Source organism: Rousettus aegyptiacus, unplaced genomic scaffold (genome assembly GCF_014176215.1).
Source record: "Rousettus aegyptiacus isolate mRouAeg1 unplaced genomic scaffold, mRouAeg1.p scaffold_m13_p_2, whole genome shotgun sequence".
Lineage (NCBI taxonomy): Eukaryota > Metazoa > Chordata > Mammalia > Chiroptera > Pteropodidae > Rousettus > Rousettus aegyptiacus.
In genome coordinates, this window is record NW_023416295.1 from 125,758,832 (window position 1) to 125,782,601 (window position 23,770).

The 23,770-nt window shown below is 38.6% G+C and overlaps 2 pseudogenes; one reads left to right on the forward strand and one right to left on the reverse strand.

Moving 5' to 3' along the window:
* The first annotated feature begins 7,256 nt into the window (after positions 1-7,256).
* On the forward strand, positions 7,257-7,375 carry LOC118614625 (annotated as a pseudogene).
* A 1,175-nt stretch (positions 7,376-8,550) lies between these two features.
* On the reverse strand, positions 8,551-9,438 carry LOC107521219 (annotated as a pseudogene).
* Positions 9,439-23,770: the final 14,332 nt, after the last annotated feature.

The following is a 23,770-nucleotide window of genomic DNA, read 5'->3' on the forward strand; positions in this document are numbered from 1 at the left end:
AAATGCAGTATATTACAAAGGTGACATTAAATGAGTGAAAAAAATAACAGTTTTTTTCAGTGAATGGTGTTGAGACGAACTATTCAAGTAGGAAGAAAGGGTTGAACCCTGTCTCACACGATACACAAACATAACATTTAGATATATTATAATAACTGAATTAAATTTATAAAAGAATTAAAAATTCATATAGGGGAAATTTTTATATAGTTTAGCGTATTTTAATAGCGAATTTACAGGAACAGTACAGACAAGACAACAACATTAAAAACATGTATTTGCATGTAGGGCAACTCAGAAAAATATGGTGGATGGATGGAATCTTGTATGATAAAAATGCTACAAACACCATTTAGTTGCCATCGATAAGAAATTTACTCCTTTTAAAAATGCCGGCATTGTCCAGAAAAATTTAACAGGCTTATTTATCATTGTTATAAAGTCGAACTGCTGAAACTTGTTCACTGAAACATTTTGACTTTCACTAACGTTCTATGTCCCTGAATTTATACAAAAAATTCACACACAAATGAAATGGAAAACCTACCAATACTTGATTTCTGTCCCCTATTTTTACACTTTCAATTGTATACTTAGATTCCTTTTGACCCTATGAATAAAAAAAAAATCTAACGTTCACAACTAGCAATAACAAGAAGAAAATTTTTTTTTTTTTTAAGAATGAAATGTTTCTCATTAAGTGGATTCTTAAGCACGTTCTCCCCATATGTGGCATGCTAGCTGGATGTCTTTTGGCATAATTAACACGTTTGGCATGGATAGCACACAGGTCAGTGTCTTCAAAAAGAACAACCAGCTAGGCCTCACTTGCCTCCTGCAAAGCACCAATAGTTTCACTCTGGAAGCGCAGATCTGTCTTGAACTCCTGAGCAATTTCTCGCACCAGACGCTGGAAAGTAAGTTTGCGAATCCGAAGTTCAGTGGACTTTTTGATGACGTCTAATTTCATAGGGTACCAGGCTTGTAATGATGTGGCTTCTTCACCCCGCTCCACCTCTCCTCCTCCTCCTACCCTCCCCCTACCCTCCCCCTTCCCTCCCCCTCCACCTCCAGGAGCCGACGCACTCTTGCGAGCGGCTTTTGCAGCCAGTTGCTCTCTCTGTGTTTTTTACCACCAGTGGATTTGCAGGCAGTCGCTTTGTATGAGCCATGGTATAGAGACCTCCTTTCTTACCTCCCTTTGCCTTCAGTTGGAGCTCAGCGAGCTAGAGACAGCACTGGGGTTAGAGCGACCGTGCAGCAGCAGCGGCGCATGTGAACACCTAGGGGAACATTTTTATTATTTTGTGGTAAAGAAAGCATTTTAAAGCATTACACAAAACACATGAAATAAAGAAAATGATCTATAGATAGACTAAAAATTTTAATCTTCTTAACAAAAAACACTAAACAAAATAAAAAGAAAATTGGGAGAAATTATTGCAATGTGTATAATAGAGTTAATATTCCTTACACACAAAAAAATACACATAATAAATAACTCATGGAAATTTTCCCAGTTATCAGCACACTTCATAGAAAGAGAAACATCATTAGTAAGTAAATGTGAAAAATATTTAAACATTTTTGTTGTCAAATAATAGTGATAGTATCTTTTACTCATTAATCAAATATTTAAGCATGACCTTGCTTGTTGTTTATCCAGTTAAAAATTGTGGTTTATACGTATAATGAAATGTGTCATCATCAAAAATATAAGAGAAAAATATTAATGACATAAAAGTGATTCTGATTGTTAAATGAAAAAAGATAGTCATAAAATTGACATATACAATATGATCACATTTTAATTTTTTTGAAATGTTTACAGAGGGATGGAGAAACAAAAAAGAAGTACAACAAAATATTAACTGTTGTTATCACTAGGTGCTGAGATTTCTTTTGATTTTATTTCCTTCATCTTTAACTATGGTTTTCATAATTATCACAATTAATCACATCCCTTCTGGAGGATCAAAGGCAAACCAGACAGCAGTGCACCTCTCAGCAGGGCCATGGTGCCAAGACCCTGAGGGGAAAGAAACATTTGCAGCAGAAATGAAGCCAGCCTCTCTGGAGTCTCCTGTCTTTACACAGCTAGTCCCTGGTAGATACTGTCAGTGTCTTTCAGCTGTTTCCCAGGAGAGTCTCCTTTTATCTTATTCAGAGGACTCCCTCATGACTTTCAAAGTTCAGTACAGACTAAATCCTCATTGCTCCCCCAGCTCCGGAGCTGCCACACCCTCCGTCCTTACCACAAATTCTGCCCCAAATCAAGCCTAAAACTCTGGCTCAGGTCCACACCAGGCCCACCTCAGATCTTCTCTACCACTCCTGCTCTTTCTTCTCCGCACATAGAACCAATTGTGTGTCCTTCCCAATAAACCAGAATGAGGTATGGTCTCTCACCCAAACTGAAACCTGACACTTGGAATGGCACTGCTGCAGAAGCAACTGGACAATGAGCCGGGCTTTCCCTCTGTGCTCCAAAGATCTCATGAAGTCTTTGGCCCTTCACATCCCAGCCCTTCTGATTGCAACCTGTGGACCAGCCTCAATCCTTCTAGGAACATTTTCCCCCAGCAATGGTTTCCAGAAGCAGCTGCCTAGTGGAGACTGGCCCACAAGATCCAAAAGTCTCTGGCACAAATGCAGTTTCAGAGCAAATTTCCAGAGATGTTTCTTCCTTTCTGCTTCAACAAGGTGTTCTAAGTTCATCTTGTACACTCTTAGCACCTGTCCTGAAATCAGCTATTTCTCCGAGTAGCCCTATTTCCTTTTAGTGAAGAAAAGTATTTAGAAGTCAAGATCTGGCTGCTAGGGGTTCTGATTGCTATATCTATTGTGTCACTCTTTCTGGGCCCTTTCAGTGAACAGGGCTAGGGAATATATGCATGTGTGTATATGTATGAATATGTGCATGTGTATATGTATGTACACATATTTAAGTCAATTTTTATTTCTTATCTATCTATATTGAAAACCATGAGTTCATACCAATACCTCCAATTCTAATCTAAAATCAGTCTTCATTAGAGTTTCTGCCTTTTCATATTTGTAGCTCCCTTCTCTATAAGTGAGAAATCTTGCTCCCATTATTCTTACTATATTTACTTATTCAGTCTGTCCCCTTTTCAGTAAGTTTACATTCATATGTATAAATGCATAATATACATCTTACATGGTCTTTCTACCTCTCTTCCTTTCTCTTTTTCTAGGATTTGGTGTAGAGCTTAAGAATACAGTATATTCTATCTGCTGTCATCTTGAAATCAAGAGCCGTATTTTACTTTTCTTTATAATTTCAGCACCTAGCACAGGACCTAGGACATAGTAATTAATAAAATGTTGCTGTCATTATGTTTCTTAAGCCAGATTTCCAAAAGTAGAAGTAATTATTCAAAGGATTGAACAAACCTATGGGGCAATATTATTCTTTAAGAGGTAAGTGTGGCCCAGAAGACCCTTCATGGTCTGGCCTTTCACTCCCTCATCTCCCATCTCTTCCTCTGTATGCTGTGTGCTGCGCCATGCTGAACTCCTTGTAGGTCTCAGGAGTGTAATGCTACTCACCATTCCATTCATATACATGCTGCTGCTGCCTGGAATGTCCTCGCATCCTTGTCTACTTTTTGAACTCCTACCGATCCTACAGGAAGTAGTTGCAAAATCCCTGCCTCTGGAAGCTGTTACTGTCTTTATAGGCAGTGGGTCATCCTTTTTTTTTTTTTATTTTTGCAGTCTCATTAGACTGTGTCCGTACTTCTGTTAATGGTACCCACTACACTGCACTGCATTTGTTTGGTTACCTCCCCGGCTCCCCTCTCTAGACTGTGGCTCCTTGAGGGTAGGATCAAATTTTAGTTAATATGGAGTCCTCAGCACCTAGTGTGATGCCTGGAACCTTGTAAATATTCAATAGATACTGGCTAAAAAAAAAGAAGAAATAAAATGAAAGCTCTTCCCTTTCTTTTGAAGGGGAAGGAGTTCCCCTCACCATGTGGCTGTACCTGGTGATTACCGTAGGCCTGTACTACCTTCTGCGCTGGTACAGGGAGAGGCAGGTGATGAGCCACCTCCAAGACAAGTACATCTTCATCACGGGCTGTGACCCGGGCTTTGGGAACCTGCTGGCCAGGCAGCTAGACCTGCGAGGCCTAAGGGTGCTGGCCGTGTGTTTGATGGAGAAGGAGGCCGAGCAGCTGAGGGGCCTGACATCAGACAGGCTGGAGACAGTGATTCTGGACGTCACCAAGACAGAGGGCATCACTGCAGCCACCCAGTGGGTGAAAGAGCGCATGGGGAACAGAGGTATGGCCAGGAGGATTCTGTCTATTTAACACGATGCTTTGTCCTCAATGTTTTAGAATTACCAGGTAAGGTAGCAGGTGAAAAGTCTTGGGGATCAGGTTAGAAATATATTAGGAATATGTTTTCATTACATGAAGACTCACTCATAAAATTAGTGAATAAATATTTATATGTGGGCCTGCCCTGAAAAAAATCAGGTTGTATAGAATATATATGTATCAGGAAGGAAAAAGGAAGTTTACTGACAGTGAGAAGATAGGTTTAACAGGTAAAAGATTGTGTCTGGAGGGAAAATAGTTGAAGAATAGAGAGGCGACGAGGGAAAAGAAAGAGGTGACTATGGTGTAGAAACTCTAATTTGCAGGTGTGGTAGCCTCTGAAAATTCAGAGTGAAAATGTTAACTCCAGTTCCTTTAGGGCAGGATGCCATTATGCTGCCTCTGTGGCACTGTACATGTCTTTTCCTGAAACAGTATAAGCTGGTTTTTTTTTCAAGTCACCAGATCATGTGCATCAGAAAGACCACTGTACTCAGGGAAGTTTCTGGAAATATATTGTTCAACTAGTGTCCATGGGTAAATTTGTGATGAGGTAATTGTAAGAAAATAGGTGAGATCAAGTTATACCCAGACTCTGGTCACCAAGAACTGAGCAGCATCTCTGTGTGTTGTCCCCTCTTATCAGCCCCGAGAAGAGTTTCTGAGGAAGCCCAGGCAAGCAGCAATAAGAGTTTCCTTCCTGTGAGCCTAAGCAAGTATCTGACCTTTGGCAAGGCAGCAGCTCAATTTCCCAGTCCAAGGCAGACCATTTGGGATCTGGAAGTGGAGTATTCACCCACGGCAGCTGCAGTGAGCATCCTGAAGACTAGTAGCTGTTAGTATTGACTCTCTTCCATCCTTGCACTCACCTGGAAGAAGCAAGAATGCACCTGGGCAAGAACTCACCATGAAGGAGCCACTGTTTTCTCTGTAATTCATTCTCAAGTTCTCCTGCATGTTTTTTCCTTGCAGAGCCCTCCCGATCCTGCCCACGCTGTGGGACTTCCCATTCCCAGTGGCTTCTGTCCCTGGCAGCACTGGAGGAAGCCAACACTCCATCATCAGTTTTGTGTAAGGCATGGGCCCCTTTTTCTGAGGGGAAAGTTAAATGTCTTCCTTTGTGGCTCTGGCAAAAAATGCTTGTTCACAATTGCTGAGAGCAGCATCATTTTCTAGTTTAAACTCGACAAGAAAACTAGTTAAATTTTTTTCTGAGTTTCATAGTTACTGAAGCCCCCAAAAAGAGGATGAAATATAGCCTTGCTTCGGCCTGGACTCTCGGGATGTTACTGTGGAGGCCTTGCCCCACACATTATACCAAATGCACTGAAACGCATCCATACTCACATAGAAAAGAAAAAAGAAAAAACATTTTTTTCTTAGTTAAAAATAAGGCGAATTTCAAAATAAAGTTTTATTTATTTTCAAAATAGTTTTATTTTAAAATAAAGTTTTACTTAAAAATTGAGTTAAAAGTAAAACTATCCCAACTATCCATGATTTGTCTTAATCGGTGATTACCTATTGCTTTGTACCTAATCATCACACAGGAATTCTGTTGATGTGGGAAATTTTAACCCCTGCATTGTTTACAGAACAATAAACCATTAATGAGATGGATACATATTTGGTAATTTATTTCAATAAGTTTTATATGGACATTTTATTTCAAGATCCAGGAATGAATAAAGACTTTTTGTTGCATGAAGCAATTCCATCAATACCTGAAAATTCCTTAGGCCTCAGGAACTGTGTCTCCTGCAAAGTTTTACCTTCCCTTTTCTCTCCTATAATAATAATTAGAGAAAAATGTAAAAGGGCCTTCCTTGGCTCTTCCAAGGACAACTCTGGATGTGTTAATGAAAGATTCAAGCCTCAAGACTCCCCCAACCCCCAAGCATTTCAAAATAAGCCACTTAAAGTTCGGGAGCTAAATCTGATGCACTTGGGGACTGCTGATGCCCGTGGTTTCCCAGGGTCAGCTTTTTCTTCTTTCTGCATTGCTGAATCAGAGCCGTTACTCTCAAGGTGAACTCCTAGCATAAAGCCTTCTCTGAAAATCTAGGTACACATACTTTTCTAACTCTTTTGATACTTAGGCTTGGTAGTAATAATTAGCAATATATTCCCTTTTCCTGATACAACTTTTATGGCACACAATTTTAAATCCCTTGAGAGGAGGACTGATGCCTTAAAAGACATTTACACATGTAGTATTTATACATATGCTCTCCTAAGAGACTAGACAGCATCGGCAGATAATCAGTGAGCATCCTCTGTGTAGTGTCTGCTGGCACAGCTGCAATGCCAATCCCTCACTCTCTTCCTTTTGAGAATAAGGCTATCTGTAGTGGGGAGGGCCTTCTGTTGGGGTGTTGAGCCAAGGGCACAAGTTGTGGTAGATACTTGTTCTGGTAATACACACACACACACACACACACACACACAGCCCCAAAGTTCTAAAAATGAAAATAGGGAGTTTAATTATTATAAAAGAAAAAATATAACTGATCTTAGAAGTAGCTACCTGAGGGCTTTTAAATAACAATAATTCAAGTGGGTAAATTTTAAAGATAAAATTGGATTTATTGAACGAGTTATGAACCGGGAAGTAGCCCATCTAGCAAATAAAAAAGAGCTCCTTCAAGCTGCAAAAAAGGAGTTTTTTAAAGACAGAGAGGGGATGAAAAAAAGTAATTTATTAGTAAAAAAAAAAAAATGCATTGTTTCAAGCAAGGTCACCCTCCTAAGGGAAACAGGAAAGGATCTATCAGCATATTACCTCCTAGTGCTGAACAGGAAATTCTAGATTGACTTACATTCCTGGGGAAAGTTGAAACTATAATTAGATTAGGTATTAAATCTTGGTTTGCTGCAGTGTGGCCTAATATATTTGACAACTTTTGGGTTTATGGCCACGCCACCCTGAACGAGCCCGATCCCATCTGATCTTGGCTGCTAAGCAGGGTCAGGCTTGGTTAGTACTTGGATGGGAGACCACCTAGGAAGACCAGGTGCTGTAGGCGGGGATGGGGGGGAGTGACAACATTTATGGATTGTTGCCTCCTTTTCAACAGAGTCATCCTCATGAACTAACAGTGAAAATTCCTTTCTTGCAGTTTTTTGGGTAATAAGGGTTGTAAGAAGACCAGGCATTGTGAGACGATGAATGTATGTGAACTGTAAGACCACCCTTGTGTGTGTGTGTGTGTGTGTGTGTGTGTGTGTGTGTGTGTGTGTGAATTGCAATCTGTTTTCCCAGACACGTTTCCCTGAGTTACTATCTACTGCCAGAACCCAGCCACCTGAGCCAGTTTACCCTGCATATTGCCCACGTCAGCAATTCTCATTCATGGTGTGTACAAGCACCAGACTGTGTCAAAAGTCATGGGGAGAGTACAGTAATTTACTAAAGTAATATTTGAGTTGCAAAGGTTGTACATTTTCCCTTCCAATAAAATATTAGAAAGGAGTCAAGATCATCTGTGACCTAACTCTCAATGGGTCACTCACATTCCTATACAGTTTTTAAATAAAAATGATAAAAATGAAGGAAAAGAGTGGCAATTAACACTGCCAGGAATTGCACATTTATAGCACTACCTACCATCATTTGCATGAGCACAGCCTTCCCTCTATATAAACACAAACCATCCATTCGTGTAATAGAGCATATCTCCTTTGGCCTATTCAGCATACCTCTCCAGTAATTCTACCCTCTTTCTCTCCTAAATCATTAATCTTTTGTTCTCCACTACTTACTTCTCCCATCTTGCCATCCCCTCACCACTACTAAATCTTATTCTGCTTGCCACAGAATTCCTCTACGGACTTGTCTATACTCACTGTCTCTTACCCCTCTTCCTATTTTCTATTAGAGTATCTTCAGTTGTGCACCCACACTCACCACTCTTCCCAAACTGCTTTTATTGAAGTGTCCAATACCTTCTCCTTCTACATCCAAGGGTTAATTCTCAAGCCTCACCCTGTTTCACATTGAAGCTTTGACCACTTTCTCTCTTTTTTTTCTTATCATAAGTTGTTTATTGTAAGATAATTTACAAACACCTTGCTGTCTTTTGTAATTTAAACAATGGACCATTAATTTATTCTGACCAGGACAGCAGTCAAGCTAAAAACGAAATCAAGCGGCTGAATTTTCCTTCTTTACCTCTTGTCTGAGGATGAAACTCGATTTTTATTAATCCAGAGCTGCAGCACCAGAGATGATTTCAATCATCTCTTTTGTGATGACAGCCTAGCGAGTGCAATTAAAAGTCAAATTCAGTTTGTCAATCGTCTCAGAAGCATTCTTGCTAGCGTCGTCTGTGGCCATCATCCTAGCACTTTGCTCACCCATGGCGGATTCCTTTAGAGAACAGTAGATGATGCTGGCCAGATTGTCTTCTGGGTAATTCTGCAGCATATCAGCATCAATATCATCACGCTCTCAGCACTCGTAATGATATTAAGGAAAAAGATGGGCTTTGCTTCTGTCTTGTAGGAAATGACAGACCTGAATCAATTAAAGATGATAGATACTTTATCAAATTCATATCCAGAATTTAATAATTCCAGGGCAATGACTAATGCAACTCCAAAATTAGGGGATTTTCTTTCCACTTTTTTGTCACCAGAAACCGATCAGACAGAATGAGTCCTATGAAGTATATCCCTAATTTTATCATCAACTCCAACAATCTTAATTTCTTTCCCAAGAAAAAAAAGTGTAGCCACCTCACTTTTCACCTGTTTAGCAACTGAGGAATGGATTGCACCACAAAGCCCTCTATCTGAGGACACACTGATAAGAAAATGCTTCTTCTTGTCCTCAGGCACCTTAATATCAGCTTTTTCATGCAGAGCCAAAGATCCTGTTCCATACACGTAAGTTGGTTTCAACTCCCTCTCAGCTCAGGAATATTTTGCTGCTGCTACTATTTTCATAGACCTTGGTAATTTTCTGGATGTTTTTGATTGACTTTAGTTGCCTGGTAATATCTTTCAAAGTTGCCATATTTCAAACTTGGATCCATCGTGGCCGCATAGGCCAGGCTGAGACCCCAGCGATGCCCACCCGAGAAAATATGGTATTACTGGCCCTGCCGAAGGTCAGTCAGACAGGGGTTGTTTCCCTCCTTCTTGATACACCCATTTCCCTTGGCTTCTAGGACACCCCTCTCTTGGAATTTATTTCCTCTTATCTCAATGTTTTCTCTCAGTTTCTTTTGCTGGTTCCTCCACTTTTCCCAGATCTTTAATGCAATGTGTCCCCAGGACTCAACTCTTGGACATCCAGGGTATGTACATTTATATTTCCAACCCATAACTCTCTCCTGGGCTCCAGACTCAAATTTCTAGTAGCCTTCTTTACATTTCCACTTGAATGTCTGGGGGAAACCCAAATTTAACCTTTAGTGAACTGAACTCCTGATCATTGCCCATCTCTAAACATTCTCCATCTTTCAGTCTTTCACCATTGAATATAAGTGCTGTCAGCTTGTCATATATGGCATATCTTATGTTAAAGTATGATCCTTCTATACGTACTTTGGTGCTTTTATTATAAAATGATCTTGAATTTTGTCAAGTGCTTTTTTCTGCATCTATTGAGGTGTCATATAAATTTACTTTTTTAGTCTTAATGTAGTATATCGCATTTATTAATTTGCATATGTTCAACCATCTTTGCATTTCAGGGATAAATCTGATTTGATCATGAGTATAATCCTTTTAATGTGCTATTGAATTCAGTGTGCTAATATTTTGTTGAGAACTTTTGGACATATATTCATCAGGGATTTTGGTCGGTACCTTTCTTTTCTTATAGTGTCCTTATCAGGGTAATGCTGGCCTCACGGAATGATTTTGGAAGTGTTCCCCCCTCTTCAATTTTTGGAAGATTTTGAGAAAGACTGGCATTAATTCTCCTTTAATTGTTTGGTAGAATTCACCAGAAAAGCCACTTGGTCCTTGGTTTTTCTTTGTTTTGAATTTTTGATTACTGATTTAATCTCCTTACTCATTATTGATCTGTTTTAAATTCTATTTCTTCATGATTCAATCTTCATAGGCTGTATGTTTCTAGGAAATTATCCATTTCTTCTAGGTTATCCAATTTGTTGGTATATAATTGTTCATAGTAATCTCTTATCATTCTTTGTATTCTTGTGCTATCAGCTATACTATCTCTTCTTTCATTTCTGATTTTATTTATATGTCTTTTCCTTTTTTTCTTAGTCTACCTGTCCTTTGTCAATTTTGTTTATCTTTTCAGTAAACCAGCACTTTTTTAAAAATCTTTTCTATTGTTTGGTCTATGTTTCATTTATCTGTTCTGATCTTTGTTATTTCCTTTTTTCTGCTAACTTTGGGCTTAGTTTGTTCTTTTTCTCATTCTTTGAGGTGTAATGTTACATTGTTTACATGAGAGCTTTCTTTTTTCTTGTTGTGTGTATTTATCTCTATAAACTTCCCACTGAATCCAGGGACATTCCTAAGAAGTTTTATTTTTCAAAAGTCTTAGTATCAGGCAATCAAGTCATATCTATATTCCAATTACTAAGGCATGATTTGTGATTTCCTGGGTGTCGTTTCCTACCTATCAGCTGTGAGGAGAAGTTTTGAGGCAGGCCAAGGAATTAGGTTCACAGACACTATATGAATCTAACCAACTCTAAGGAGAGAGCCAAGTATTACTGTTTCCAGTGTGAAATTCCAAAGCAGACCATTGAGACCAGCTACAGTCAGTTTCCACACGCAAGTTTTACACATTCCCTTCATTTGTCTTTTCAGGTCTTTACTCTTTTATCCTCGCACCAACCTAGCACAGGCCTCTGGGCCAGCCAGCATCCTGAGTAAGTGTTCTGAGGCGTGAAGAACAAAAACCCCACAGAGGGTCTTGAAGCTAAAAGGTGTCCTAGCTCAATCAGCCTGAGACCTAAAACAACCTGTAGTCCAACAAAGCCAGGTCTTTTGACCTATTGCCATGAGGGAGACCATACACCAGGGAACCCATACATAATCTCACCAAAGAGTTTAGTATAGGATTTAGGAGTGAAGTGATATTTTGATAGGCTCCAAGCAGAGCAGGGCTGTGTAGAAAGGTCCTTAGGTCTGAACTGCAAAGTGGACTCACAGTCTGTTTCTTTAGGTAGTACAGTTAAGATAGCTGTGAAATGTTGAAACTAGCAATTCCTTATTTGAAGCTCTGCATCTGAGTCATATATTGAAGCTGTTTCTGTGTCAAAGTGACTCAGAGGCAAGAATAGGATATTCATTCTTACCGATATAATTTTAAACAACAAAGTATTTGATAGTCTATGCTTTTAGAGAACACAGTTTCCCAATAAATGACAATGCAGAAGTTGCTCAAAGAAAGGGATTTTAAAGACAATTTACAGTTGCAGCATATCCTTTGTTGAAACATTCAGCTAGAGATTTGGCAAAAATTTGCTTTCACAGTTCAAGGTGATATTTACTTTCTCAAGGACCAGGGACAGGACATGGTGGGGGAAAGACCGGAGTGGTTGGGGAGAGGAATAAGGACTTGGCTAAACTTCTGCTTTCTTTGTAATTCACTCTGTAGTTATCTTGCAGTTTCCTTCTATTCATATTTCTACTATTCTAAATTTTGAAAAGAAAATAAGGAATTAATATTTTCTGTCTGACCCTGTAATCTTCTCATCAATAGCTTGGGTCCCAGGCTCACTGCTACAGAAAAAGAATATTTCAGGCCTGGAGCTATATCTGTTTGAGGAAAGTAAAATATCTTCCTTTTGAGATGGGCAGGCAAAGCCTTTTACAGCTCTTGACAGCTTTTTCTGTAAAGGCCACCTGACACTCTTAAGATAATTCTAGCCCATGATCCTTCCTGTTCAAGATCTTTTCGTACTTACCCCTAACGATTAACACTTAATGTACTTATTTAACATGCTTGTTCTTTCAAGCAAGTTGTAAACTTTTTGAGAAAAGGAATGATGCCATAAATATGTGAACGTGTTTAATATACATTAGAAAATATTTTAGTCCTTCCCAGGAGCCCTCAGTGGTGCTGAGCACATAAGAACCAGCAAATATCTCCTGGCCAAGTTTGTGCTGACACAGTACCAAGACCAGACCCCTTGTCTTTTCTCATCTGAGCAGAAAACTCTGTAATTGGTAGGAGGTCAGGGGAAGTGTGGAGCCAAAGGCATATATTGTTCAAGATGCCACTTTCTTAGCCTATAAATCCTTAACTCCTAAAAAGTGAACACAGGGAAGGGTAGTTAATTTTAAACTCAAAGCAAGTCTGGAGGTGGCAGTCCCCGTGGGTGTCCTCCACCTGAGCAGGAGTGGCTGTCCCCCACCTTGTCAGTTGTAAGGAGGGCAGATGTCTGGGCTGATTGAATGTATGTCAGGATTAGGATCAGGACTGATCTCCTTTTGTCTCCTACTTTCCTTTCATCTCCTCTTTCTCCCTTTCACCTCCACTTCCTCCTCTTCTGCTTGTTCTTTTCCTCCTCCTCCTCCTCCTCCTCCTCTCCGCCTCCTCCTCCTCCTCCTCCTCTTCCTCCTCCTCCTCCTCCTCCTCCTCCTCTTCCTCCTCCTCCTCCTCCTCCTCCTCCTCCTCCTCCTCCTCCTCCTCCTCCTCCTCCTCCTCCTCCTCCTCCTCCTCTTCTTCTTCTTCTTCTTCTTCTTCTTCTTCTTCTTCTTCTTCTTTCTCTTCCTCCTTTTCTTCTACAGCTTTGTAAATTGCAACCCATTTACCCCTAAAACTGCTTCCCAGAGTCACTTACCTAGCTGAGGTGTCATTTAATAACATCCACTACCCTGTTTCCTGGGCCAGTGATTTACACTTTCAGCCTACAGGCCCTGGAAATGCAGCATGTGCTGTATTTAGTTGCTGGAGTGTCAAGACATTGGTTAATAAAAAAGTAGGTAAGATATCAAAGCTTACAAAGAGTTTAATTATAAAACTATAGGAAGAGGCAGACTTATCTCACCGACATCAGTCTCATTTGATTATAATCCAGTATTTCCTTCCTTCTTTTCTTTCTTTCTTTCTTTCTTTCTTTCTTTCTTTCTTTCTTTCTTTCTTTCTTTCTTTCTTTCTTTCTTTCTTTTAGAGATTATGAGGAAAAAGAGGGGTACAGTTATATAGCTAGGAATTGTACATCTATGCATGCAGGTAGCACGTGTGACCATCATCTCTGAGAGAAAAAAGTCAAGATTCAAGGCACGTACAGCCTCAAGAATACTGCCTTCGACATCTACTTTTAAAGCAAATAATCTTTCAGCTTGACAGTTATTTAAATTTCAACTAATTTCTTCTCTCTTTCTGGGTCCAGAACAAACTTACTCTGAATTGGTAAACCTTCTGAAAGGATGGGGGGTGGCACGTGCCAGAGAAGTGTCTCTTCAGTGGTGATTTCCCTCAATCTACTGAGCTCAGTAAGAGTCTCACAGGATCTCCCTCACTCTTGACAGCAAACACAGGCACCCTGGAACTGTTTCTTTCTGGGCTGCAGAAGCCTCTGCAATCTTTGATTCGTGAATCTTAGTCCTTGACTATTTTTCCAGCTCATTCCTTCCAGTAAATATTTTTAAATCCCACCAGGATCTGCACTCAAATTGGTTTTACTGCCTCTTCACTGACCCTCATCATAATACATTCACTCTGATTTTTATCCAACTTAAATTCCAAGGGCAATTGTTTTAATGACTCATTTGTTTATATTTGACTCACTTGCCTATTTCAAAAAAAAAGTGTACTCACTCAGCCAAACCACAACTCTGGTTGAATCCAACACAGCTGAATATGGCTAAAGAACAACTAAGCTGATTTGTATTTAAATTAATAAACTTCTGTTAGGCCCAGACTGCTGTCCAGTAATCATAGTATACTTTCTTAGTCCATTCTCTCTCACTCACTTGGGCAACTCTTCAAACCTCTACAACTCCCCCCACCCCACTTTGAGTTAATGATGTTGCTTCCTATTTGACTAAGAAAATTGAAGCATTCTGAAGGGAACTTCCACCACGTCCAGCAGCACCGCATCGCTTACTCAACCAATGTCTACAATGTCACATATCCAGCCTTTTTACCTGTCCACAGCAAAGAATTCTATGTGCCTGTCTAGAGCCAACACTTCCTTCTGCCCATGTAGCAGGTCCTCTCTTTGATCACACTCAATTCCCTCTCTCCGGCTCAAGCCAGCCCATCAACAGACAAAGATACTGTTATTTCTATATATTACATATATATAATACATATATATGTAATATATATTATATATATATATGGCAAACAAGCAAGAAAGAAAACTTCTCTTGACTCACTAATTTCCTCTCCAAATGCCACCCCATTTCTTTGTTTCCCTATATTGATCACTCTTTGAAAGAGTGGCCCATACATGCCATCTCTGGTTTCTCTTTTCCCATTTTTTCTTAAATGCATTTCAATCAGTCTTTGCCCCACCACTCCTTTGTAAGTGCTCCTGTCAAGGCCACCAATAACCACTGATAAACCTTATAGTGCATTTTCAGTCTTCATCTTACTTGACCTATCAGAATTTGACACAGCTGATCACTCCCTCCTTAATATACTTTGTTTCCTGAGATCCAGGACACCACACTTCACCTGGTTTTCCTCTTTCCTCCCTGGTCTCTCCTCAGTTTCTATTGATGGCTCTGTCCCTTCTCCCCATCTCTCAGCTGAGCTCAATATTTCTCCATAATGTCAAGTGCTCAACTGGACATTGGAAAATAAGTCATATCTATGCTTGAGAAGTTCATGGCCCTCAGAGGAGACAGGCAAATCAATGGTTAATTACAATGCAGCAAGGCCTCACTATCTGAATCCAATTGGGTCCACAACAAGAGTTATGGCTCAGAAGGTAATGATACTGTGAACTCTGACTTATTAGTCATTGAAATCATCTCTCTACAAGTGGGTCTGTGACTTTCCCTTAAAGCTGGACCAAGGCCTGGCATAGGGGTGTATGACAAACGCATGTTGAAGAAATACAGATATGTATATATCATGTCCTTAGAGAGCCAATGAAGAAGACACTTAATCTCCCTGGGGCAATAGGTCAAGGAAAGGCTCACAGAGGAGCTGAGCCGTAATCTAAGAAATAGATAAGGAGAAAAAGGTGTTCTAGACAGAAGGAGCAGACTGCAAAGAAAGGAAAAGAGTTTAAAAGACCTCGATTGTCCAGAGAACGGCATGAACATGGCAGTCACAGAGGATGGGTCTGTGTCAGTGAGATCCACGTGAGACTGAGCTGGAAAGAGGCAGCACGAACACCTCCCTCTGCCTGAAGTATCTTCATATCTGGTAAGAAAACTCATTTCTACTTTGTGCCTTTGAGTTGTAGCATGGAAATGTTCCCAGCTGCCTGGGGTTTATTCTTTCATATCACAGGCCTGGTCTCAGGCATGCCTAGGTTGCCCTTGGTACACACTCTCTTGCCTGGTGTTTCATAAGAGAGCTTTGTCCTTTCAAAGTTCATGTGGCTATCACAGAACCAGGCAACTCCAAAACAGGTCTCCTGAATCCTGACTACATACAAAATAAGATCTAAGCATCTCCGGAGGTGAAGGTGAGTTAAAAGACAAGTTCTTTGAAGGCTATAGTTTCCCTCCTCGATTGCTCAAGAACAGGATGACAAGTATCTTTGTTCAAGCAACATTTACTGAGCAGTTTCCAGGCTCACTTGCTGCTCCTCCCTCATGCCTTCACAGGCCTTCTTTTCTCTAAGAGTCAACACTCGGTACACTTAAGCTTCATGTCAGGCATTGTTCTAACCATTTTATAAGAATAACTCAGTACACTTTCACAACAACCCAGTGAGGTAGATGTTATAATTATTTCCCTTTTGTAGATGAGAAAGCTGAGGTAAGAAATGTCGAGTTTCTTGTACAAGATCACCCAGCAAGTCAGTGGCAAAGTCAGGAATGAAATCCAAGCATTTGCTGTAGGCCCTGTGTGTTCACAACACTTTGTGTTGCTCCCTCTCACTACAACCCTCTATCATCTGCCACCCAGGCATCAGGCCTGGAACGACAATAAACCTCCTTTCCTCCCCTGCTCCAGAGGATACATTTATTGTTTGGGTTTTTTTTTCCTTGCTTGCTTTCATATTCATGTGCTAGTACATCTCTCCTAACATTTTCTTTACATAACAGCTTTTCAAGGTCTTAGTAAGTTTTTTTCTCAAATCGAATCTCTATGGAAGAGCTGTTAATTCGTTAACTTTTCTTGAGTTAAAAGTAAAGATGTTCCATAAACAGTTGAGTTTTTATAGAGTCTTCCTGTTGGCTTTTGCAAAAAAGACATCCCTTTTGAAAAGCAAATGAAGAAGCTAAATCATATGCATCAGTGTTGCTGGCTTTAAATTTAACTTCCTTCTATAATCCTAGGTTAGGTGCCTATAAGTAAGCAGATCAGAGCTGTTCCAGCCAAGTGAAGCATTACTTCTCTTTATGATAAGCCGGGCCTTCCTTCATGCAGTGGTCTTCTTTCCCTATTCACCATCCAGTCTTTAAGCTCACACATTAGGATCCACAAACTTCCAGACTTGTGTTTGAGACATGTCTAAGAGTGGAACTTTAAGTAGTGTCATAAACAGAGTACAATCAGGAACACAGACTCCGGTTTCAAATTCTACCCATTTTTTCACTGGTGGTCTAGTGGTTAGGATTTGGCACTCTCAAATTCTACCCAGTTTTATCACTTGGTAGCTGTGTGACCTTGGACGAACTATAAAACTTCTTTGAGCCTTAGTTGCTTTGTCAGTAAAATAGGGACAATAGGCCCTACCCCAAAGACCCTTGGAAACATCAAATTAACTGATCCATATGCCTGACACAATAAGTACCCAAAATAAGTTAGTTTATAAAAAAACAAAACAAAACTATTCTCCATTCAACAAACTAGGAATAGAAAAATATACCTCAACAAAATTAAAGCCATATATGGAAAACCCACAACAAACCTTATACTTGATGGTGAAAGACTGAAAGCTTTTCCTTTAAGATCAGGAATGAGACAAGGATGCTTGCTTTCATTATTTCTATTCAATATAATACTAAAAGTTCTAGCCAGAGCAGTTGGTCAAAAAGAAAAAATAAAAAGCATCCAAATCGGAAAAGAAGTAGAATTATCTCTGTTCACAGATGACATGATTTTTATATGTAGAAAACCCTAAAGATTTCACACCAAAAAACTGTTAGAACTAATAAACAAATTCAGCCATCACAGGATACAAAATCAACACAAAAAGTTCAGTCGTGTTCCAATACACTAACTATACATAATCCCGAAAGGAAGCTAAGAAGACAATTCCATTTACAATATTGTCAAAAAGAATAAAATACTTAGAAATTAACTTAACCAATGAGGCAAAATACTTGTACATTAAAAACTACAAAATGTTACTGAAAGAAAGACACACAAAAAAATGGAAAGACATCCTGTGTTCATGGATTGGAAGACTTAATATTATTAAGATGTTAATATTACCTAAAGAGATCTACGGTATTGATGTGATCCCTATTAAAATCCCAAGGATGATTTTTACAGAAATAATAAAAAAAAATTCATCCTAAAATTCATTTGGAATTTCAAGGGAGGCTGAATAACCAAAACAATCTTAACCAAGAATAAGTTGGAGGTCTCACACTTACTGATTTCAAAACTTATTACAAAGCTATAATAAAACAACGTGGTACTGGCATAAAGATAGACACCTAGACCAATGAAATAAAATAGAGTGTAGTGTTCTGCCCAGAAATAAACCTTCACATATATGGTCAAAAGATTTTTGATGAAGGTGCCAACACCATTTCGTAGGGGAAAGGATAGTCTTTTCAATAAATGGTGTTGGAAAAACTAAATAGCCATATGCAAAAATGAAGTTAGACTTTTACCTTATATATACTATGTACAAAAATTAACTCTAAATGAATCAAAGACCTAAAGAACTAAAACTATAAAACTCTTAGAAGAAAATATGGAGGGAAAAGCTTCATGACATTAGATTTGGCAATGACTTTTTGGATATGGCACCACGAGTACAGGCGACAAAAGAAAACAATAGGTACATTGGACTACATCAAAATTACAAACTTTTGTGCTGAGTAATATTCCACTGTACTCCTGCCTTTCTGATTATTTATCTTGCTGCTAAAGTGAAGGGTTTGAGGGTTTAGTATATTCTTTGATGGTGGAGTCATGATGGCAGCTGCTGTGTTCATCACAAACACATGCCCTCCGCTACAAAAGAAGAATACTTTTGCAGCCAGCTATCCATAAATGACTTGAACCCCTTCTCCAACATTTCTCCCTCCGATTTTCACTTAGTTTACTTATCAACCCTATAATTAACAACCCTATAATTAACACAATAATTAACACAATAACAAAAGACAAATACCTTAAACCAATACTGCAATATATTAGCCAAATAGCATTTGATCAAAGCATAAATGGAAGTTGATGATCGTATGTGGGGAAATTAGTTATTTTTCCAGAAATTATCCAATAGTCTAGACAAAATTCTATTTCCCAAAAAAGTAGTCAAATTACAAAATGTAGTTAAAATAGTGACAATCAATATTGTTTTTTCTGATTGCTATGTATATTTCCCCATGTTCCAAACACAGATCTCCATGTTTCTCCCAGTTCACTCTCATCTTTCCCAGACTCTCTCATCTCATTTAAACAAGAAAAAAATTATGACTTTGATTTTATCACCTGGGTTAGGCAAAATGTTCCCTGAGTTTCCATCAAGTTTTGATTTTGTTAAAGAAACATAATCACAGTTCTCTTAAAAGCCTGTCCCAAGTAGGCATTTCCTATCTTGAATTTATTGACCACCCAGTCATCTTAAGGTTTAGTCAGCACAAGTTTCTTTGACTCATCCTTATTTACATTTAATGAAAAGTCATGCTGTTCAGTTCTGGAAATTGATATGAGCCAGGACCAGGCTCCATTGAAAGTCATGGATAGCAGAAAAGGTTGGCCCTGAAAAACCTCTGAATTCCAAAGAGAAGGCAGATGGAAGCAGGCCTAAGGCTAACCCAGGAGAACAGCCTGTATCTTGGAACAGGCAAGTCAACAGTTTGTGTGCAAATGGCTCTGTACCAAAGTACAATCACTTCTTTGGGGGATATTTTCTTTTTTGGGTGGGGGTGTGGGTAGGGAGATACTTTTTCCCTTGGACCCTTTTAATTTACATCCCAAAGCCACAAATGGAATGTGAGACTTAACCAAACAAAATAAGTCAACCACTGCATTGACTCAAAAGCACAAGAAAGGACTTGCACTTGAGAAACCCTAGGAAAAAACAGCTGACTATCCAGAGAGGACATATAGATGGCCAACAAACATATGAAAAGATGCTCAACATCATTAATCATCAGGGGAATAAAATCAAAACCACGGTGAGTCATCTCATACCTGTCAGAATGGCTATAAACAAAACATCAACAAATGATGAGTGCTGGCGAGGATGTGGAAAAAAGGGAACCTTTGCACACTATTGGTAGGGTTGCAAATTGGTGCACCACTATGTAAAACAGTATAAAGTTTCCTCAAAATATTAAAAATAGAACTACCATTTGATGCAGCAATGCCACTCCTGGGTATTTTATTCAAAGGAAATGGAAACACTAAATCAAAAATATATATGCATCCCTATGTTTATTGCAGCATTATTTACAATAGCCCTGATATGGAAGCAACTTAGGTGTCCAACAATAGATGAATGGATAAAGAAGAGGTGGTAGATATATACAATGGAATATTGCTCAGGCATTAAAAAAACAAACAAACAAACAAAACCTTGCCATTTGAGACTTGGACCTAGGGAGTATTATGCTAAGTGAAAGAAGTCAGAGAGAAAGACAAATACTGCATGACTGCACTCATATGTGGAATCAAAAAACAAAACAAAACAAACAAACAAACAAAACAGAACAGAAACAGACTTATAGATACAGAGAACAAATTGATGATTGCCAGAGAGGATGGGGATGTGGAAAAATAAAAAAAAGTGAAGGGGAATAAGAAATACAAATGTCCAGTTATAAAATTAATAAGTCATGGGGATGTAATGTGTAGTAGCATAGGAAGTGTGGTCAATGATATCGTAATTACTTTGTGTGGTAGTAGATGGTTATTAGACTTATTGTGGTGATCATATCATAAGGTATATAGATGTTGAATCTATATATGTATAATATGTTGTACACCTAAAAGTAATAGTGTATGTCAACTATACTTCAAATAAACAAGTAAATAAATATCTTTTTAAAAATAAAGACTTCTCTTTAATTCAAAGGATGCCTCATGATATCTCTGCCCAGAGCAACATGACCCATGACTATGAAATCATATATTTTGATACACTTATTAGAACATCATCTTTGTAAAAAGACATCAGTGTTTTCTAAGTGTTATACAAGTTGAGCTAGATGTTTTCCTCGCTGGACTTATTGAATTTTGTCAGATAGTAATATTCTAGCCTAACCCCAAATTATTTATGTTTTAAGAAACAGAAGCAAAGAAATTGTTTTTTATGTATATACACTGAGCAATTTATAAAAGGGCAGAATTTATTATACCTATAAGGTGAGAATCATGACATTGGTAAAAAGAAACACTTTTTCATCAAAAAATATATGGTAAACACCTGATTATTGATATTTGTGATGTGATCATTGCATTTGATCCATCTTAGACCTCTGGAATCCTTTCTTGCCACTTTGATTGATAAAATAAAACAACAGGACCAAAATGGAGTCACTTGGGTTAGGCCCCACATCTGCAAACCAAGATTTAATACCCAACCTCATTGCAGTTTTGGCCTCTCCAGAAATGTAATTTTAACCAGTTAACCGGTAATTTCCTGATCAGCACTAGGAGGTAATCTGCTGATAGACCCCTTTCGCTCCCCCTAGAAGGGCAACCTTGACTGAAACAGTGCAATCTTTGTTAATAATTTCCTTTTTCTGCCCCCTCTCTCTACTTTTAAAATCTTTTCCTTTTCTACAGCTCCAGAAGCGCTTCTTTCTCTTTGCTAGATGGGATTTTTTAACTCTTTGAATAAAGCCAATTAGATCTTCAAATTTACTCAGCTGAATTTTTGTTATTTAACAATTAATCGGTCACCAAGTTCCACTTATTCTTTCTTCACAGTGCCTCTAGAATTCATCCTTTGTCTCCATTTTAAAATAGGAAAATAGACTTATTAATGTTTTCTATAAACTGGAAAATACTATACAAATGCAGGATATTATTACTGTTCCCACTATGATCTCCTTACTCCAGGTCATCTTTACCTCTTCTTTAGGTCCCTTTCTCAGTCCCCTTTCTCCGGTCTTACCCCTTCTTATCACCACTAATTTGACATTTAAGACCATAACTATCTTAATCACAATTACATATCCTCTCTGGACATAGAAGCTACAGCAAATATGACAAGCAAATACTTAAGTTAGGTCATATAAATGTTCACACATGTTCATAGATGAAAGCATCAAAGTCCCATTAGATAAAAGAGCATGGAACTGCGTATCGTGGGACAGAAAAGAAATGGGTCTACAGAGATTTCAGGTCTTTGCTAAAATTTTAAAAAGACTTTTTCTATTTTCAAACTGCCTGTTGTGGAACCACGAAAATAGATGTTTATGCTCTCTGACCTCCCCCAAAATAATACAAAAAACAGCAGACCTATAGTTCCAGTCATGCTTATTGAAACATTACAACCATATTTTTTAAACAACTTAAATGTCTAATTACTAGAAGCTACATCAATTATGAATTAAAACGCATCATTAAAGTATATAAAAGTTATATAGAATGATAAACTATTTAGTGAAGAAAGAACATTGTTTTGACACTATAAAATCTCAAAATTATGTTTGTATAATGAAGAGAACTAGAGGGAAATGTGGAAAATCAGTCTGCTTCCTTAAGTGACTGAATTCTTGTTGATTGGCTTCTTAGCTTTCTTTTATTTTCCTTTCTATGGACGCTGCTCATACAAAATTTTACATTGTTTTTAAAGAATCTAGCTATTGACAATTTGAAAACAACGTGATTTTACCTGAGATCCTATTATCCCCTCTTTAAAATAGGGATAATAATAAACCACATCTCACAGGGATGTTGAGACTCAAAATCAGACAATGTTTTCACTAGCATTATAAAAACTGCCCGATATTAGGCAATTATAAAGTCACATGAGAAAACTAGTGAGATATGTTAAATCATCATAATGTATACTTTAGATATCTTACAATTTTATATGTCAATCATACCTTGATAAAGCTGGAAAAATAGTGAGATACAAATATGAGAGGATAAAACTAACATTCATTGAATACCTACTACACGCCACTGGACTTGGATCTTTCTATATTTGTGCAACACAAGCGCGCGCACATACAATCTCGTTTAATCTTCATGCGGCTCCTGCTCTTTACAGACCCTGTTCTCTTTCATTCAACTTGATCTCCCACCAGGGTTTCCAACCATGAACATTCTCTTTAGGGGAGGTCCCATCCTGCCCACACACATACACACACCTGCATGGACCTGCTCATGCACTTTGACTTAGGTAGTCCAATTTAACAGGTACCTATTGAATAGCTACCAAGAAAAATAATACAAGCATATAAAAGATTGTATCTCTTATCTAAAAGAGCCATAAATCTCATTTGAGAAACCAAGTAGAATCTAAAGAACTATACACATAAGACAGAAAAGTTATCTACCACTTGGAACGTATAATTTATCATCCAAACCAATTTGTTTGTGAAGGGGAGTATAAATAATTATGCTGCAACAATAGTTGTAAATTTGGCAAAAATAGGACATATGACCCCATAAGGAGATCAGATCTGGGTACTGAAGGACTCTTTGTTTGCTGAGCACTGAGAGAGATATGGGTTTGCACAGCTGAGACAGGAAGTAGGACCAAGCTAAATCAATCTGCATGATGAAGAATTTGATGTTCTCAGGGAAAAAATCCCAGAGCAATGGGAAGAAGTCAAGAGGCTGGGTGCGGGTGGAAGACTATCCAGGAGAGACGCGCCTTTGATGAAGGTGGCAGAGGAGAGTTTAGGGGGATGAAATCACTCAATTATTGATTTTAAATGTCTTGCTTTGAGGCGTATAAACACCTCTGGCTTCTCCCAGACAAAATCCTCTGTAGAAGCTATGATATCCACTACTACTACTACGTAAGTGGATCCTTAAGAAGAAAATTGGAGAGGTCCTGAGTTCTGCTTTTGGGTTTATGTGGGGCAAAATCAGACATGGCTACCAGAGCTAGAGCACAGGTGACCCCTCCATCTGGGTTAATCAACATAAACAAGTCTTTTTTCGTATATCCTATATGTTAAACACTAAGGGCTTTATATGCATTTTC